Genomic DNA, 5,163 nt, shown 5'->3' on the forward strand with positions numbered 1-5,163 from the left:
CTCGTGCTCTACAGCCGACTTTGCAAGTAAGTCAGCCTGCTCATTGCCGTAGATACGACAATGATCAGGCACCCAGATCAGCGTGAATGACTTGTTGCATGAATGCAACTTATTAACGAGGCGGCCCTGGATCTCGTGAGAGTCCGTAGTGCAAGATGCAATTGCCTGAAGGGCTGATTTTGAATCTGAAAATATGACAAATGAGTCATGCCTAGAATTGAGAGCATAGTCTATGGCTTTGTCAATAGCAAAACGTTCTGAAGTAAACACAGATGTATGAGTCGGCAACCGATACCTGAGGGCACATTCAGTTGACCACACACTTGCACCCCTGTCGATGGTTAGCCCGCCGGTGAGGTTGTCTCCGATCCAGGCTCACCTGGTGTTGGGGCAGTTGCGGGGAGAAGAGGACAGGTCAGTGGTGGTTGGGTGACCCTCTTGCCCTGGGTCATTAGCCCCCCCGTTGTCCCTTCCTGGGGTTGTGGGGTGGTGGTGGCCGGGTGGTGGGGTGGGGGGTGGCGGAGTGGATGGTCCGGCGGCGGGCATTTTATACATATTAATATCTTGAGACTCGGTGGCAGATATAATTAAAAAGGCGCATCTTACGTAGAGGTTAATGGATGATGATGCTATAAGCGATCATTTTCGACAGGTTTTACTCTAGATAATTAAAATCGTCTGACAGTAATATGAACAGAGGCAAAGAGACGTTCTCAAAGTGAAGTGGTTAATGTATAGATAATGATAATGTTTAAGTATATAACATAAGTGAAAAGAGTATAGTTAAAATGAAATATACAGTAAAGCAAATGTTACCGAGCATGATTGAAATGAGTCTTCTGTCTCTAACTGGAACTCTGTGAACCCTTGAAGCTCCGAATCCCATCAGTCACCCTCTAACCGAGAAAGGGGGAGGACGCAAGGTGCTGTGTGTATATTAACTCGGTGATAAAATTATAGTGTGTAAACAGCTTCCCCGTCTTCTTGAGGTACAGAAGGGTAAGCGAGGATACTGTTCATTCGTTCTTTGATAGCTACGAGTTCTCGCCGCTGCGCCAAAGCGTCTGTATTAATCTGAAAAAGTAAAGATGCGCTGTGGTGTTGATGTGGATGCGCTGGAGGGTGTTGGGAGAGGTACAGTCGCCAAACGTTCCACCTGGGCCACCCAGCTGCGAGGGGTGGGCCGCGGGTGCTGGCAACAGTGTATGTGTTTGTTCGTGTGTACATGCTCTATGGAAGTTCGTATCCTCAACTCTCTTCCGCACTGAACCTCAGTCATAGTCTTGAGTTCATCCCATAGATGGCGGAGTTATGACTTCATAGTGTTGTCAGTAAACGTTATATTATAAACAGCTCCAACAAGGGTTCCCTTCGCTTCACCCATCTGGTTAACAGAATGGAGACGAATTATTAGCATGCTTTGAGGGTGATTAAGTCTGTTACCATTATAATAGTAATGGGCTATGTCTATCTCCATAACAGTAGTTATGGATATCGGTAGCAATTCCGTGATGAAATATTGTCTTACAATGAATATACTCGTAACAAAAGCTTTTAAAACTAGTGCGTCCACAGTTATTAGATGTTTACAGTACTACATCGTGTAAAGAGGTAATGCGGCACTACTAGGATGATAATCTTTATATTATCGGCTTCACTTACTGTCTAGTAACCAAAAGTAATGAGTAAGTCTAATGTCTTGTATCATAACATGGATAATGTTTTTCTGTTTCCAATGGTATGATGCTAACAATATATATATATTACAAATGCTCAGTAAGTGTGATGTTATTTCTTCCTCTAGAATAATGAATATGACAGCGAAAGGAGACTGACCTAAAGACCTGCCAAGTTCCATAATTTTGATGAGAAAAGTATGCTACTACTGTAATTATTCATATAAAAATTTAACCAAGCAAAACATACTGAAATATGTTCTTTCAGGCCTCGAAAACAGGACAGTTATCGACATTATAGCCCAACTTCTGTTTACTTTAATTTTATAAAGATGTATCGTCTTTGATTAATAGGATAAACAGAGACACAATAATTATGATATAGAAGTATGAACCTAGCCACACGTTGGTTCAATTCCCATAATATTCACCAGACAATTATTTGCGAAAACAGAACCAAGGGTCTGAAGTTCCTTTTACATATCGGCAGTCATGGGCCTTCGCTTTTTAACCTAATAACGAAATACCATTGTTGATCTGAGACACGATTAGATAAGGTAAGTTAATAACTGTGGCTACAAGATTAGCTGATGTCATTAATCATTACAGGATTAGATAAGGAACGTCATTAAACCATAACGTATTAATAATCTTACTAATATCATTTCAGACTTATAGCAGTGGTTGTTTGTGTTTCCTGGACATTTTTCCTCCTTTTATGTTTTGTTTGTGTTATGGTCTGACGCTTGGGTGCAATAATAAAACAATATCGGATGCATTAATATTGGTAGGAATTGAAGATACTGGAGGTAGAAAATGCGTCGTTTAGGCATAACACAATATCTTGAGTAGAGTTTTTCCCCAGCTGCCACGCTCTGCGGGTCTCGTATCGTATAGTTGTAATTTTTATTTGAAAATGTCATCAATCACATATGACTTTGAGACCGTTATACATTTATTCATTTATTTACCTAATCAATTTTTATCATGAGGAGCCAACAAATTTACAGTGGGAAAGATCGAACAGAATTCACTCGGACTAAATGAACTATAGTCAGCCAATCAAGAGTCGACCAAGGTGATGTCTATCCACCCAGAATTTTCGGTCGTCAGTACCCTTCAGGCCTCACAATGAACCGTCAGCAAACTGCACTTGCAAAACGAGCACAGATCATCGCCCTCCACGAGGTCGGCCTCTCATCTCGGGTGATAGCACAGAGGCTTGCAGTGTCCCGCACCACGGTACAGAAATGGATACACAGAAACGAGGAAACTGGAAATTTGAATGATCTTGGTGAGTAGAATGGTGTTTCTTTAGTGCATTAAGCTATGTTAGTTGCATAATATATTTTACGTGCTATAAAGTCTAGACCTTGTATAGAGACAGCAAAGCATGTGTTAGAGTCGACAGGAAGAAAAGTGAATGATTGGTTTAATGAAAAAAATAGGTTTGAGGCAGGGTTCCATGACATCACCATGGCTGTTTAATATGTTCATGGATGAAGTTGAGAGAAGAGGTAGCGAGAACAATGGGACCAGAAGCAGAGTTACGTAGTAAGAGTGGTAACAGGTGGGAAGTGAGCCAATTATTGTTTGCAAATGATACAGCATTGGTGGCAGACACAGAAAGAAGTAAGAGAGACTGGTAACAGAACTTTAGAGTGTGCAAGAGGAGGTAAATAAGGGAAATGCGAGCAAGAGCACGTGATGAAGTGTAGTAGTGGAGGGGAACTGAGAAATCTTCAGATATCCATGAATGCAGAAGTGTTGGAGGAATCTGACCGCATTTAGATACCGAAGCGTGGAAGTAAAGTCTGATGATAATCAGGATAAGGAGATAAGCTCAGGAAGGAGAAGGAGCAAAAAAGTTGGGGGCTAAAAAATGTAGGGAAAGAGAGATCCGTATTGAGGACACTTTCTGACTCAAACTGTCTTTCCTTCTAGCTTGTTAAGCCACCCCAGAGTTAATGAGAAACGGCATTTTTTATGAAGAAAAGTCCTTCAGTGGCTGATGCTAGTTTTACCTCTTTAAATTAATACATTAACTGGACACTAGTGGCTGATGCTAGTCCTACCTCTTTAAATTAATACATTAACTGGACACTTATTTCAGAGCAATATCGTATAGTTCGTGTCCCTCAGATAGACGGATGAAAAAAGAAACCTTCTCTTATAATATTCTACTTGGTAGAGGTAATATATGATGGCATATTCTTTCAGAGAGAAGACCCCGGCCACGATTAACCTCCCGTGAAGATGAGGCAAACATCCGACGAGGGGTGCTGGAGGACCCATTTACGAACGCTGTGGCTATTACTGAGCGTCTGCACCTAAATGTGACTCCGCAAACGGTGCGGAAACGTCTGAAGGAGGCTGGTATCCGTCACCGAATTCCTGCCCAAAAGGAGCGTTTAAACGACCAACACAGAGCAGGAAGACTAGCCTTCGCCCGTCAAAATGTGGCAGAGAATTTGGATTTCTGGTCCAGAGTTATATTCTGTGACGAGAAAACTTTTAACAGCACCAACCATGGAACAATTCACAACTGGAGGCCTGTTACCACAAGGTAAGAAATAGGAATGAAAAGAGGAGTATAAACTTTCATTTTGCGTTAACAAGAATTCACTTTAAAACTGCATGGTTCAGCGTAAGTGAACATGAGACTAGCGTAAGTGAACTTGGCAAGCAGATTATTATTCTTGAGCAAAGTGGCAAATGACTTCAGTATTATTCCACTGAAATGCACTAACATTAAATTAATTTTCTGAGCTGTTCCTTGTTAGCAAAAACACCTTTTGCCAAAAATGTTTTACAAAGGCTTACTCCCTCAAAAATGATATGAATCAAAGCATCAGTCTGTGACGTTATTCTATGAGAGAGAGAGAGAGAGAGAGAGAGAGAGAGAGAGAGAGAGAGAGAGAGAGAGAGAGAGATACAAATGGTTCGTGTCACGTTCCGCGAGGAAGATATGGGTAATCCATTGCCAGAGAAAAAGCACACGAAGCACTTTCTGTATTTTACCACTCACAGAACCTACAGGAGTTTTAAATCTATATTATCACAAAGAAAACTAACACAGACAGATTAAATTATAACTAAGCACTAATGTTATATTCTTTTTTCAGCAGATACGATCGGGTCAACATCTATGAAGAGGCCAGGAGTGGACACGTCACCGTGAACGTGTGGGGCTGGTTTTGTATCCACGGTATGGGTGACATCGTCCAGATCGATGGGAGATTCACTGCTGCGAAATATATTGACATTTTGGAGAATTTCTTCCTTCCATCTTTGCAGCAGCGAAACTATCCATTTCCTCCTGGCCCGATCATTTTCGTTCATGACCGCTGTCCCGTTCATACAGCGGGCATTGTTCGTGAATGGTTGCGAGGTAGACAGGACCTCCAGCTATTAGACTGGCCAGCTAAGGGGGCGGACATGAACCCAATAGAAAACATCTGGGCCAATATGGTAAATACTTGGGAGC

At 41.7% G+C, this 5,163-nt stretch overlaps 1 long non-coding RNA gene across 1 annotated transcript; it reads left to right on the forward strand.

Moving 5' to 3' along the window:
• Positions 1–3,898: 3,898 nt before the first annotated feature.
• On the forward strand, positions 3,899–4,865 carry LOC145389842 (uncharacterized). The gene is made up of 2 exons (XR_013895540.1): positions 3,899–4,242; positions 4,802–4,865. It is a non-coding gene; the product is annotated as an uncharacterized LOC145389842 (long non-coding RNA).
• The last annotated feature ends 298 nt before the right edge of the window (positions 4,866–5,163 follow it).

This window comes from Coenobita brevimanus, unplaced genomic scaffold (assembly GCF_032717465.1).
Source record: "Coenobita brevimanus isolate Jiangsu-jjx unplaced genomic scaffold, ASM3271746v2 jjx.HiC_scaffold_2544, whole genome shotgun sequence".
NCBI classification, from domain to species: Eukaryota; Metazoa; Arthropoda; class Malacostraca; order Decapoda; family Coenobitidae; genus Coenobita; species Coenobita brevimanus.